Source organism: Rutidosis leptorrhynchoides, chromosome 5, assembly GCF_046630445.1.
Source record: "Rutidosis leptorrhynchoides isolate AG116_Rl617_1_P2 chromosome 5, CSIRO_AGI_Rlap_v1, whole genome shotgun sequence".
NCBI lineage: Eukaryota > Viridiplantae > Streptophyta > Magnoliopsida > Asterales > Asteraceae > Rutidosis > Rutidosis leptorrhynchoides.
The window spans coordinates 338,486,049-338,502,069 of NC_092337.1; positions in this window are offsets into that span (position 1 = coordinate 338,486,049).

Below are 16,021 nucleotides of genomic sequence, written 5' to 3' on the forward strand. Positions count from 1 at the left end.
TCAATCGCTTTTCCAACTAATAGAACGTAGTTATAGGCTCTGTTATTGGGAAGTCGCGAACCCTGATTCAGAGTACACTATCTGTGTCACCCCTTGGTAAGAGAAATCTCTCGGATACAACGTAAGATCGATTGAGGCACACCGGTTGTAGTAAGTCTATCGAGCTTTGGATTCCGACTGAGGACTCTTTCGTAGTGAAACATCTGACTAGACCCCTAGTACATTGTCGGTCCCCAGACCATGCTGGTGTAGTCACTAAGCATATAAACTTCGTACGTGCACGCCGAAGCACAACGGTTGTTGTAGGCTGTACCTCTGCTAAGTAAGGCCATGAAACACGGTTAGTGTTGACCAGTACACTGCACCATAACGCGGTCTCAAGCATTGCACCCCGCTTGAGGGATTCTTAGTTAATTAAGGAACTGTTTGTTTAGACGCATAAAGAATTGGACCGTTAGGATAACCGGACGTGTTCATGGAAGTCATCTAGACTTGGCCATGGTGTTCCTTTATGGTTGAACTCTTTTTAGGGCCTAACTACCTTTTACCAATCGTTAACGAAAGCATTAAAACACATCACGTCTCTCGGATACGGTAAGTCATGTATTCTATTACGCTTAAGAAAGTTTAGACTATTTTGGAACGTTAATACGCCACCCAACCGAGTCGCTCAATTGGATGAGCCGTCTGAACGTGTATGCCTGTAGTCAGACTGCACGGGCGTCGGGGGTAAGGGGCGTTGCTGTCTATTCAGAATCTTCAAGCCTGACGCATTTCCCAGTGACATGTCTTATGACAGGGGCGTTTAGGACTAGTACGAATAACAGCTGTATATTACTTGCAAAGCCATAATAGTTCTCTTTTAAGTTTTTGAAAATAAAAGTTTTTTTCGGTTGGTTTTGTAGATTAAGTAATTACAAAGGCGATGCAAAAATAATCAAGCAAAACGGAGCTGAAACGAAGAATCTAGAGCGAAAACGGTGAAAGTCAAGAAATCAAGTTACGATCCAGGAAACAAGACAGACCAGACCACGGATCCGGCCTGCCATCCGGGCAGCCATCCGGCCTGCCAATAGGGATCCGGCCTGCCAAATCCGAGCCACCATCCGGTCTGGCAGCACGGATCCGACTTGCCAGATCCGGCCCACCATCCGGCCTGCCATCCGTGTTGCCAGCCGGATTTGTCTGAAATTCTGCCTATTTAAGGAGCCCTCCTCCACTCATTTTTAACACACTCAACTTACAACACAATTCACATTTTCAATTTTCTTAGTTAGTTTTTAGTAGTAGTTAGTTAGTTTTTATTTTCGGAGGATAATCCGAGTCCCTCGGACTCCGGGGCAGATTAAGTCGAGCTTTTCTGGCTTTTATCCGGTACGCCTTTCTTTTGTATTAAACATGTATCCTTACTCTTATTGTTTAATAAAGCTTTCTGATATTTCCATGATTGCTTAATTTATCTGTATGTTGCCATGATAGAAGTTTGGGTTAGTGTAATTATGTTAATTTAGTACGGTTATTGTTATACTGCTGAACTAGGAAGTCTGATAGATTTGTATGCTAGCATCTTAAGGATTGACCAACTTAGGTTGTGATCAGGACTTGTCCACCTATATGAAATTAGCTACTTCATAGGATTAAGACCCCTGGTTATACTGTATCTGAAGATTCTATGAACTCGGTATGGCCGGAGTTCCCGAGAGGCATCTAATGCACTTTTAGGACACGGAACCTAGGAATTGAGACATGAATGACCTAGTATGCCTATTGACTGTTCCGAAGAGACCTCTTAGGAGCTGTTAAGATCTAGTTAGTGCCTTTACTGTATGACCCAAGCCTATTGCATGTTCTTGTTTGATTGTTGCCTTAGGTCTCAGCCATATCAACTGTTTAGGTACTCTTTAGGTTTCTATCTGCTTTACTATCAGCTTGTCAACTATAATGCTGTATAATGTTTGTTTCATTGTGATCTCACTAGTATGAAGTAACGGTAGTTAGTTTTCAATTAAGGTTTTGCCAACTTAAACCAACGGACTCCTTCCGTTTGTGATCAGTGTTCAATCAACACGGCACGCTGTTATTCAGTTATCTAAACTGATAACGGGGGTTAGGATTAGAGCTCAACCCACTAACACACCTAGTGCTTTACTTAGGGTAACCTCCGAGGTATTGTCACGCTTCAGTTATACGACCAAGTGACATACTTCTCTCTGCTCAAAGAGAACTCCGAGAGTCAGAGGCAAGTAGGTCTGTGTAATTGGCTCATCCAACCAGATCTACAGTAGTCCAAACATAGCCTTAACATAAGCATAATTACCTCAACCTAACCCAATACTGATATCTTGGTCAACATTTCCCTGATCTGCATACTCCGGATATCCTCCCACCTTTTTACTCTTCCGCATTTAGGGCCTTTAGTTAGAAAACCAACTACTATTTTCTATCCAGGTAATCTAAATAAAAGACAATTATCCACTTGATCTTCAATTCGTTAATCAGCATAAAAATTCGACACTAGGTTAACTTACACTTCTACACCTTAGGAAGTAAAGTAATTTAGGCCCCGCAAAATATAAATAATAAAACGACTGTGTGCTGCTTTGATGAACCGAATCAGACATCCTGCGACCTAACGACACCGCGGAAATAAAACCGTCCGTTTAGGCCATATCACGGTAGTAACGAGTTTTCTGGCACCGCTGCCGGGGAGTCGAATATTTTGATCGAGAAAGATTTTTAAGCAGACAAAGTATTGTTTGGTGGTGTCTAAGAAAGACAATTATACACGGACGTTGGTTATTGGATTTTCCGAACAGTCTCCAATTATATTGGAACCAAAAGGATCCTGCCTCTCCGTTGTCGGCCTGGCCACCTCTATACGAGTAATCTGTGAGAAGTCCTATCAGTTAAGATATCCGATCTGGTTAGCGACCGAATTTCAAGAATAATTGTTTTTATTAAATTATCGATCCTTTTAGTAAATTAATATTTTCTAAAAGTTACTTTTAAGTCTTTTTCTTTTATAAAATCTGAAAATCTAAAAAATGGAACAACAAGACACCCATGCTTCTATGCATAAATCATGCTTAGAGGAAAGAGGAGGACCAATCACCTTAGGAACCAAAGGAACTCCTGAAATCAGTTCACACATGATTAAACTAGTCAGTATGATCTGTAAATTTCAAGGATTACCAACTGACGATCCTAATTTTCATATAAACAAATTTATCAGTCTGGTTGACTCTTTTAAGAAGGACGTAAACGAGAAAAACATTTTAAAACTGCATCTTTTTCAATATTCACTTTCTAAACACGCTTCAGCATGGTTTGATGTGCTTAACCCGAATTCAATTAATACGTGGGAGGAATTGGCCACTAAATTTCTAAACAAATATTATCCACCCTCCCTGCAAACCTGTTTGAGAAATGACATCACTAACTTTTCCCAAAAAGAGAATGAGTCATTGTGTCTAGCATGGAATAGAGTAAAGATGATGCTTAAAAGATGTCCGGATCATTCGTTAAGTCAGGCAGACATAGTCTGTACGCTGTACAATGGTTTGACCAAGGATGATAAGTCTCTCCTCGACATGGCCTCGCAAGGCAATTTCATGTCTCGAACGGCAGATGAAGCATGGGATCTCTTGGATACGATAGCTACACAACAGGAAAGCTGGAACAATGAAGCTGAGAAGGATGACATCTTCGCGCATACGGTAAAAATGTTGGAAACCAGGTTACAAGATCTCACCCTCACTCTTCAAAGTTTACAAATTCCTGATAACTCCGATGCTACTAGAACCACTCTAAGGTATCCTTACCCTAGATGGGCACACAAACAGCACAATAGCTCGGATTATAATATAACATTTCCAGTGCACAAACCTACTCTCTACTCTAAGGAAATTTTAGCTGAATTTATGAAAAAGCAATATATGATAAACCTTCAAGTCATAGAATGCCAAAACAAGTTCGACACCTTGATAAAGACTTTTGAAGAATTAATCACGAATTTTCAGCTTATGCTTAAAAGTTTAACCACTAAAATTGAGTTAGAGTGTAGTGAGTTTGATGCCCTCGTAATCACTCGAGGAGGAAAAGAAACAACTGTTAATGTACCCATACAAGATTTTTCCGATAAGGAACCTGTGCCAATTGACCCAGTCGTCAATCCACCGGAACCTATCTCTCCTAAGGCCCCGGAAATCATTCCGCGTGCCCGCATACCTTTCCCAGGTAGGCTTAGGAAGGAAAAACAAGAGGCACAATTTGCCAAGTATTGGGACATTATCAAGAATTTACATTTGAATGTACGTCTAGTAGATGCTTTAGTAGAAATGCCAAACTGCGCTAAATTTTTCAAAGAACTGCTTTCAAACAAAGAGAGATTAAGAGAGATAGTTAGCTTGCCCTTAAGTGAAGAATGCTCATTAGTGTTACAGCATGGAATCCCCCCTAAGTTAGGAGATACAGGAAGATTTACGGTACCTTGCTACCTGCAAGATGTCCAGATTAGTAATGCTTTAGCAGACTTAGGAGCCAGTGTAAACCTAATGCCCTATTCATTATTCAAAAAGCTAGGATTAAACGATTTAAGACCAACCAGGATGACTATCCAACTCGCGGACAGATCAGTTAAAATCCCTAGGGGAATAGCTGAGGATGTCCTAGTTAGAGTGGATAAGTTTGCATTCCCCGTTGATTTTGTCATTATGGATATTGAGGAAGACACGAAGGTCCCACTCATTCTCGGCAGACCGTTCCTAAACACTGCCAAGGCCGTAATTGACGTTCACAAGAAGTCATTGAAATTAAGGGTTGGAGAAGAAGAAATCACATTCAATGTTGATCGCCTCATGAACCATCCTAAGGAAGAGGATGTGAATCTCTCTGATTCTTTTCAAGAACTCGTCAACGAATACCTGGAAGAGACAATGGCTATTTGCAGTCAAGATCAAATTTCTAAGGATATGTTCTTTACACCTCCTCAAGGAAATCTTGATGACCATTCCGCCATGGGTCTCAGTCGACATACATCTCCCCTCTCTGGAAGCAACCTTATTGGCAACTCTATTCAAATAGCACCGCTAGGACAAGGCATTCCTTTACCTCTACTAAGGAGAAGACCGAATGAAGATTCAGATTTCATTCCGGTATATCAGGAACTCCAGTGAAAGGAAGACTGTGAGAATTTTCCCGAACCTACCTTCGAAACTAAAGAAGAAGTTTCTGAAGAGGAAGCATTGAGAAGGACAATTTCTAGAAATGAAGAACAGATAGCATCAGTAACCGCTACTGAAGAATCAGAATTCCAGGAGAGATACGACTCGTTAGACCGTGAGGAAATAGCTAGAATGAAGCCATCTATCGAGGAGCCTCCGGAATTGGAATTGAAGAAGTTACCCGACAATCTGGAGTATGCATTCTTAGAAGGAGAATCGCAACTCCCTGTGATTATATCGAAAGACCTCAAGCCGCAAGAGAAGGCTAAATTGATTCAAGTGCTGAAATCACATAAGAAGGCAATCGCTTGGAAGATCTCCGACATCAAAGGGATCAGCCCCAACTATTGCACCCACAAGATCTTCATGGAAGACGATTTCAAGCCATCAGTTCAGAGGCAAAGAAGGGTCAACCCTATGATTCAAGAAGTCGTCAAGAAAGAAGTAATCAAACTTCTGGACGCCGGTCTGATCTATCCCATCTCCGACTCACCATGGGTCAGTCCTGTTCAAGTGGTACCCAAAAAGGGAGGGACGACCGTCATTCAAAACGAGAATAATGAACTTATTCCAACACGGGAGGTCACCGGTTGGAGGGTTTGCATAGACTATCGTAAACTTAACGATGCAACCCGAAAGGATCATTTTCCGTTACCTTTTATTGATCAGATGTTGGAACGTCTATCAGGAAACGAGTACTACTATTTCCTAGACGGTTTTTCCGGCTATTTTCAAATTCCCCTCGACCCAAAGGACCAGGAGAAAACAACCTTTACTTGTCCTTATGGAACATTCGCCTATCGTCGTATGCCCTTCGGGCTATGCAATGCACCCGCTACCTTTCAGCGATGCATGGTGGCAATATTCCACGACATGATTGAGCGTTGTATGGAAGTCTTTATGGACGACTTCTCGGTCTTTGGAAGTACCTTTGATTCATGTCTGTCAAACCTTGACAAGATGCTCACCCGATGTGTAGAGTCGAATCTAGTTCTCAATTGGGAAAAATGTCACTTCATGGTAAAAGAAGGGATAGTTTTAGGACATAAGATCTCCAAAGCAGGAATAGAAGTTGATAAGGCTAAGATTGAGACTATCTCAAAACTTCCAGAACCTACCACAGTAAGAGCGGTGAGGAGTTTTCTAGGACACGCCGGTTTCTACCGACGCTTCATTAAGGATTTCTCAAAGGTCACCCGACCTCTCACTCATCTTCTAGGGAAGGAAGTCCCGTTTGTGTTTGATGAAGAATGTAGAAAAGCATTCAACTTTCTGAAAGAGCAGCTAACACATGCACCGATCATGATAGCTCCTGACTGGAGTCTACCATTTGAGATCATGTGTGATGCGAGCGATTTCGCAGTTGGATCAGTGTTAGGACAACGGGTAGATAAATACTTTCATCCAATCTATTACGCCAGCAAAACCTTAACCGGAGCTCAAGAGAATTACACTACCACGGAGAAGGAGCTGCTAGCCGTAGTATTCGCCTTCGACAAATTCCGTTCCTATCTTATCTTGTCCAAGACTACGGTCTACACAGATCATTCAGCCCTCAAATATCTTTTCACAAAGCAAGACGCAAAGCCAAGACTCCTACGATGGATCTTACTCCTTCAAGAATTCGACATCGAGATTAAAGACAAAAAAGGAGCCGAGAACGTCGCAGCAGATCATCTTAGTCATTTGGAGAATCCGACGATGGAAAAGCTTGCAGAACGAGATATCAGAGATAAATTTCCGGAAGAACAACTTATGAGTTTAGGACAAACTCACATAGGATCACAGTTTACAGATACCCCATGGTATGCTGACATGGCCAACTATTTAGTTGCCGGAGTAGTACAGAAAGGGATGAGTACCTCCCGAAGAAGGAAGTTCTTCAGGGATGCAAAGTACTACTACTGGGAAGATCCTTACCTGTTTAGAATTTGCCCTGATCAGATAATCAAGAGGTGCGTAGATGAAAAACAAGCAGCAGGGATTCTTCACCAATGTCATCATGGACCAACTGGAGGTCATCATGGAGCAAACTTAACAGCAAGGAAAGTCTACGAATCAGGATTCTACTGGCCGTCTATATTTCGAGATGCGCAAGAGCTTGTAAAGCGTTGCGACGCATGCCAGAGACAAGGCAATATCTCTATGAAGAATGAGATGCCTAGGACTAATATCCAAGCTTGCGAAATCTTTGATATATGGGGATTAGACTTCATGGGCCCTTTCCCAAAGTCTAACGGGAAAGAATACGTCCTCGTAGCAGTCGATTACGTCTCCAGATGGGTGGAAGCTCAAGCATTTCCAACAAACGATGCCAAAGTCGTCACAAATTTTCTGAAGAGACTATTCTGCAGATTTGGAGCTCCCCGTGCGATCATCAGTGATAGAGGCACACACTTCTGTAACACTCAGTTTATGAAGGTGATGCAGCAATACGGAGTTACCCACAAGATGTCCACTGCTTATCATCCGCAGACCAATGGACAGGCAGAGGTCACGAACAGAGCACTTAAAAGGATATTAGAACGAACTGTCGGCCATCATGGAAACAAATGGGCCGAGAAGTTAGATGATGCTCTGTGGGCATTCCGGACTGCCTACAAGAATCCTCTAGGAACTACACCCTACAGAATGATCTATGGGAAAGCTTGTCATCTTCCGTTGGAACTCGAATACAAAGCTCTCTGGGCGCTGAAGACCTGCAATCTCGATCCCTCAGTTACCGGTAAACACAGAAAGATGCAAATGAACGAACTCGCCGAATTGAGAGACCAAGCATATGAAACGTCTTATATCTACAAGGAGCGAACGAAACTTACGCATGACGCCAAATTAATTCCTACAAAGTTCGCCCCTGGAGATAAGGTTCTTCTCTTCAATTCTCGGTTCAAGAAGTTCGCGGGAAAATTCAGATCAAGATGGAGTGGCCCGTATAAAGTTGCACACGCTTTTCCGCACGGAGCTGTGGAGTTGGAAGGACCCACGGGGAATTTCAAAGTCAATGGCCACCGGCTGAAGGCATATCTAGAAGACCACGAGAAGGAGGAACACCTTTTCTCCTTCGATCCATTTTGAAGACCATGAAAGTCGAGCTGTAACGACTTGATAAACAAAGCGCTCTTGGGAGGCACCCCTTGCTTATCCTTTTTATTTTACTTATTTTCTTTCAAATTATTTTCAGTCTTAAGATATTATTTATGTACTAACCAACTAAGCGCCATACTTGCGCTTAGTGCTCACGGTTTTGTTTAATGTGTTATAGGCAATATTATGCCAAGTTCTGAAGCATCAGCGAGCTTACCTGTACGCAGGAGGAGGACTCCTGTAGTTTATTCATCAGGGAGCAGTGCCGGCCAGCACAGGCCATCTACAGGCCAGCTAGGCCCTAGGAGACTGGTTCTACAGAGCATCGAGGAAGATATTAGCACAGCGCCACCATCTCCCCCGGTCAGACGATCTAGACGTCTAGCCAGGAGACCGGCTGAGCATTCACCACTGTCAGATTCATATGATCCGCCGATATCTATCCACTATGGAGCTACACTGAGCGACCCAGATGTTGCGTGGGCACTACTAAGGGATCAGCAAAGCCTTTATAAGGCTCTGCGGGCATACTTCCGTCGTGAAGAGATGCCTCGCGCTACCCTAGGCCCATCATCATATAGGCTAGTACCTCGTGTCCAGACGACACAACGGTCTACGCCCGGACGATCTACACCTGGGCAGTCTACGCCAGCATCGGTTCACTCTGTTGCTATGCCACCACATGCTACTGCTTCTCCTACTATGCCGCCTGCCCCAGTTGCAGAACCGACTCCAGCTTCAGCATTACCAGATGGTTGTCATCTAGTGACCATCCCGATTTCAGTGGAGCCGCCAACAGCTCAGGTTTTTGAGATCACGGGAACCATACCCGATGAGGATCCTCTCGCAGATTTATCTCAGCTAGAGCTACCTTCAGACTTTTGTCTTGATTCTTGGTTGGGCCCTGAGTTGGGTACGGGAGACACTTTTGAGCACCTGCCGGGTTTGGACTTGGATGAGGATGATCTCAGATATCTTTTGGAGCCTACACATCAGGATAGTATCATCTAGACTACCTTATCTTTATTTTTACATTTATGTTTCAGTTTTTATCTTTTGAAAAGAATTGTACTAAAAAGTTGTTGTATAGTGGAAACGCTGCCTTTCTCTTATTGTTTTTCATGCAGAATTATCATTATACAAGAGACTGGTATGTAGGAGATGGACCATAGGAGGCCAATACTAGAAAAGTAACGCGACCATAGGGAAGTAATCGTTCCTTAACCTATTTCAATTATAACGCACTAAAATCTCTAAGTGTGGGGTTACTCACCCCGCAACCAACTTAGGATTTTAGAAGTCTTGTCCTTAAAGTATTAATATTCTTCTGAGAGAACATTAGGGACAATGTTCTTCTAAGTGTGGGGTAATGGGTAAGGTTTTTAAAGGTCGAAATTTCAAGACAAGTAACCAAAACGCCAGTTTTTGAAAAATTCTTTTGTCCAAAAGTAATTAAGCTATGGATATTGGGTAATTTTGAAAAATTCTTACTTTGTTTTTGCCCAAATGATCTAATAAAATTGCTAGAAATCGGTTTTCGGAACATTTATTAGAACGGAACGATTAAGCTAGAGCTAATGTTTTGTGTCAAAAGATTTCTTTTAAGAAAGTATGTTAAAGGCTACGCATGATCAAGCACGACCCCTACTCTTAAAAAGTGAGGATTTTGGACCCAAAGTAGCTGTACGACCCATCAAATCGACAGTACTTTGTAATTTCAATTGATGAGCGTGCCGGTGTACGGTTCAAGTTAGAACTTGGTTCAGACATACGTTTCAAGGCCAATGGTTAGTGAGCGCCATACGTGGTGCAGGTGCGATACTCCTTCCGAAACCATTCCGAATAGAGAAGACAAAAACCTTCTGTTTCCGTTTCCATTTCCACGTAATCTCAACCAGACCAACTCACAACGCGAGTTGAAGAATCAGAAATATTCACCCCAAATTCACTCCCAAATACACCATACACCATTTCATTTTCACCAAAGATCCAGAGATCAATGAAGAGATAGATCGATCAAATTCGCTTCAAAAGCACTAGTCAAAAGATTCTGAAACCCTGATTGTTTTTGATAGGTCAAAGACCTATTTTCAGTGATTATCACTTCCTCTCTGGGCACCAGGAACAAGAAGACAAAAGTTATGAAGAAAGGGTATTGCCATGAAAAAAAAAAAAAAATGATTGAAAGAGCAAAGTCTCTAAATAAGGCAAAAAGAAACCCGAAGAGATGCCCTGAAGAAGAATGATGGAAGAGCCAAAGAAAATTCTAGACAAAGTCTTAGCAAATCCGCCTCTTCCGAAGAAAAATCTTTACGGAGTCTCAGCCATTATCTATCCAAAAACGGATACTCTGAAGAATCGAAGTCTATCAATTCTCTCAAAAAAATCGAAAGATCTGGATCCCTTTCACCAACATTCATAAATTTCCATTCAAACCCTATAACCCGTCTTCCTCTTGAAGGAATGCCTAGGAAGAAGATCAGTGCCGTCCTCATCTAACCGGTGGAGATATCGATGCTTTACCAAGCCTATGATGCGAACTGTTACACGACTGGCTTTTGAGCGACAATACAAGTAGAATAGGACACCCTAAACACTTGAGTGATATGAGTGATCCGTCTGTGAGAAGCCTGATCATGTATACTCTACATCCGAGAGTTGGGAAGTACGCCTTTTTCACTACGGACGAAACTGAGATCTAACGACCGAATCATCAAGTTCGAAACTTTCTCTAATACTTTCGAAAGATGAACCGACTTCCGATAAAGGCATAATAAAAAGATCTACGGGTGGGGCATAGAAGAATCCATTAGAAAGATCCCGATAAACCCGCTTTATTGCTTGAGGACAAGCAAAGCTAAGTGTGGGTTATTTGATATCGGGCAAAAAGTCACATTTTCACCCCCTAAATCAAGGCCCAAAACAATAAAGATTAAAACTTTATCGGCAAAATTATCATTTTTTCGGTTGGTTTTGTAGATTAAGTAATTACAAAGGCGATGCAAAAAGAATCAAGCAAAACGGAGCTAAAACGAAGAATCTAGAGCGAAAACGGTGAAAGTCAAGAAATCAAGTTACGATCCAGGAAACAAGACAGACCAGACCACGGATCCGGCCTGCCATCCGGGCAGCCATCCGGCCTGCCAATAGGGATCCGGCCTGCCAAATCCGAGCCACCATCCGGTCTGGCAGCACGGATCCGGCTTGCCAGATCCGGCCCACCATCCGGCCTGCCATCCGTGTTGCCAGCCGGATTTGTCTGAAATTCTGCCTATTTAAGGACCCCTCCTCCACTCATTTTCAACACACTCAACTTACAACACAATTCACATTTTCAATTTTCTTAGTTAGTTTTTAGTAGTAGTTAGTTAGTTTTTATTTTCGGAGGATAATCCGAGTCCCTCGGACTCCGGGGCAGATTAAGTCGAGCTTTTCGGGCTTTTATCCGGTACGCCTTTCTTTTGTATTAAACATGTATCCTTACTCTTATTGTTTAATAAAGCGTTCTGATATTGCCATGATTGCTTAATTTATCTGTATGTTGCCATGATAGAAGTTTGGGTTAGTGTAATTATGTTAATTTAGTACGGTTATTGTTATACTGCTGAACTAGGAAGTCTGATAGATTTGTATGCTAGCATCTTAAGGATTGACCAACTTAGGTTGTGATCAGGACTTGTCCACCTATATGAAATTAGCTACTTCATAGGATTAAGACCCCTTGTTATACTGTATCTGAAGATTCTATGAACTCGGTATGGCCGGAGTTCCCGAGAGGCATCTAATGCACTTTTAGGACACGGAACCTAGGAATTGAGACATGAATGACCTAGTATGCCTATTGACTGTTCCGAAGAGACCTCTTAGGAGCTGTTAAGATCTGGTTAGTGCCTTTACTGTATGACCCAAGCCTATTGCATGTTCTTGTTTGATTGTTGCCTTAGGTCTCAGCCATATCAACTGTTTAGGTACTCTTTAGGTTTCTATCTGCTTTACTATCAGCTTGTCAACTATAATGCTGTATAATGTTTGTTTCATTGTGATCTCACTAGTATGAAGTAACGGTAGTTAGTTTTCAATTAAGGTTTTGCCAACTTAAACCAACGGACTCCTTCCGTTTGTGATCAGTGTTCAATCAACACGGCACGCTGTTATTCAGTTATCTAAACTGATAACGGGGGTTAGGATTAGAGCTCAACCCACTAACACACCTAGTGCTTTACTTAGGGTAACCTCCGAGGTATTGTCACGCTTCAGTTATACGACCAAGTGACATACTTCTCTCTGCTCAAAGAGAACTCCGAGAGTCAGAGGCAAGTAGGTCTGTGTAATTGGCTCATCCAACCAGATCTACAGTAGTCCAAACATAGCCTTAACATAAGCATAATTACCTCAACCTAACCCAATACTGATATCTTGGTCAACATTTCCCTGATCTGCATACTCCGGATATCCTCCCACCTTTTTACTCTTCCGCATTTAGGGCCTTTAGTTAGAAAACCAACTACTATTTTCTATCCAGGTAATCTAAATAAAAGACAATTATCCACTTGATCTTCAATTCGTTAATCAGCATAAAAATTTGACACTAGGTTAACTTACACTTCTACACCTTAGGAAGTAAAGTAATTTAGGCCCCGCAAAATATAAATAATAAAACGACTGTGTGCTGCTTTGATCAACCGAATCAAACATCCTGCGACCTAACGACACCGCGGAAATAAAACCGTCCATTTCGGCCATGTCAAGGTGCGGCTGGTTCAACTTCTCGATCGAGGTGTTTTCAAGAATCATGAAAAAATTTGAACGAGGATTATAATTGTCGAAGTACAAATGAGGTTTAGGATGAAATCAAGTGGCAAACTTGAAGAATTGTTTAGTTTTATATGTTATAATCAACATTTTATTTCATTTTAATTGTCCAATGTTTCTTCTTTATGCCACTTGTTGGATTCGGATAGGTAAAAATCCAAATATGAAATTTAAATGAAAATGGTTATTCTGGGGTGAATGGATACGTATATCGATGGTTGCAAGTAGAATAACAAATGACCGTTGAATCAGATTCGAAGAATGTACAGTGTAACTTATTAATATAAAATCCAAATATTCCACGGGTACTACCTACCCGTTAAAATATTTTTCATCATTAACAGTTTGTACGAAAGAATTTTTAATTACAATCTTTATGAAAATATACTTGCATATATATTTTTTTCGGATGTAATTATGAATTTAATGAGTCAATAAGAGATTAAACTCATTTGATTTTTCGGTTAGAATTGGAGTACATAATCTTTAAAACATTAAAGATTACATAATCGTTATGTAGAACGAAAACAAATGATGTAGAACAATACGTAGAACGATGATAATCAATGTGGAACAATATATAGAACAAAGATCATACTCGAAGTTCCGATGTGGTTTTCGAGGTATGTGATGTTGATATCTGAGATACAGTTTGTGAGGTTGAGATTTTGGGGGTGACAAGAGTACTGTCGGCGTTGATGATGGTGGTACATATTATGCTGCTGGTGCTGCTGCTGGTGTTTGTAACCTTCGCACCGTATTTTCTAAAGCCACTACCCGAGCGCGAAGCTCGTTGACTTCTTCTATTATACCGGGATGATTGACGGTTGGAACGAGCGAATTAACAAGATTCGAAATATGGGATAGTATGTAGTCATGACGAGATACTCTAGAAATGAGCGAGAAAATGGTGTTTCGAATAGGTTCGCCGGTAAGTGCTTCAGGTTCATCGTTAAGAGGACAATCTGGTGGATGGAATGGATCACCTTCTTCTTGCCTCCAGAGATTTAGTATATTACGAACCCATCCCCAATTCATCCAGAATAGATGATGGGAAATTGGTTGATCCATTCCGGTGACGCTGTTCTCGGAGCTCGAATGGAAATCCATATCGGCGTAGCTATCGAAGTCGGAGGAATTCGAACTGAATGAAGAATCCATCTTGTATAGTCGGAGAAATGAATTTTTGGTTTGGAATAGATTATAGAAATTGGGTTTGGTACTCTTCAATACATAATTTACATATGTATATATAATACCAAAATCCCGTGAATTACGGAGAATTTTTGAAATACGTCAAGCAATGTCTATAGTAACAGATACGCTAAGATATGAATTTTGTCTATACACTATCGATGCACTAAATGCAGTAAGACGTGTCTAGACTTAAGAATGATAAGCAGGCAGTTTTCTAAGGATGATAAACAGATGATTTCCGACTAGAAATGATAAGCAAAACTTTTGACATGTAGACACGGTCAAAGTCCAGACTCACTAATGCATCCTAACAACTACCAGTTAGACACACTAATGCAAGGCCTGGTTCACTAAGACCAACGCTCTGATACCACATGAGACGACCCGACCCAATCCATAGGGAAGAATACAATAACATATGATAACATTGCGAGGTACTTGACCTCTATATGATACATTTTACAAACGTTGCATTTATTCTTAAAAGACAATCTATCATTACATCAAAAGTTGACTTGTTCGCCTAACATTTTATAATATCCAAATGACCTAATCTGTCATTTACTTAATAATAGTCTCTAATGATCTTCAATGACTCGAATGCAACGTTCTTGAATCCTGGCTTAAATGGTCCCAAATAGTATCCTTAATATGAGCTAATGCACAGCGGAAGACTTAATACATACCTGAGAATAACATGCTTTAAAACGTCAACATAAAGTTGGTGAGATATAGGTTTAATGCCGGCAGCAATATATATATATATATATATATATATATATATATATATATATATATATATATATATATATATATATATATATATATATATATATATATATATAGAGACCACAAGATTTCATATATAAACATTTTCATAAAAATATTCTAAGTGGTTGAGCACTTGGTAACCATACTTAACATTTAATCACGTCGCATATTCCCTTTAATATGAAATCTTACTACACTGTACCAAGTGTAGTCACGAAACGAAGTACTGTGCAACCGTTGAATACTGGTCGTCCAGTCCGGTTGGGGTTGTCAGGCCCGATAGATCTATCAACAGGATTCGCGTTTACAATACCGCTGTAAATAATAGTTACCAAGCTACAGGGAAGTATGCCAGTGGTACAACTCAACGTAGAATATATTTTTCAGTTACTTGTGTCCATAACGTAAATCATTTATAAAAACAGCGCATGTATTCTCAGCCCAAAATATTTAAAGTTTAAAAGGGACTATATACTCACTTTTGTCTTGAAGATATGTAATTTCGACTTGGTCTCCGATTGATATCACGAACCTATCCATATATAATATATCAATACCTTTTCTTTTTAAAATAATCGTCACATATATATACTTATTATACTTTTAATATTTTTAATAATTTCTTAGTCCGTAGTTAGCAGTTCGTTGTTAGTAATTCAATTTTAATGGTTCATTTTTAGATGTTTAATAAACCCCCAATGAAATGAATAAAACTCCCATCTTATATGTATTGGTCGAGATTAATCTTGACCCACGGTACCGGTGTTGTCAAATGACGTGTTGCGTACATAAAGTACCGGTGTTGTCAAATGACGTGTTGCGTACAATCATGGGATCTTATGATTAATCTTCTCGTATTGTTTACGGGTGATCCTGAACCATATAAAATTGAATTATAAGTACATATATATAAAATATCATGTTATCTTAAAAAG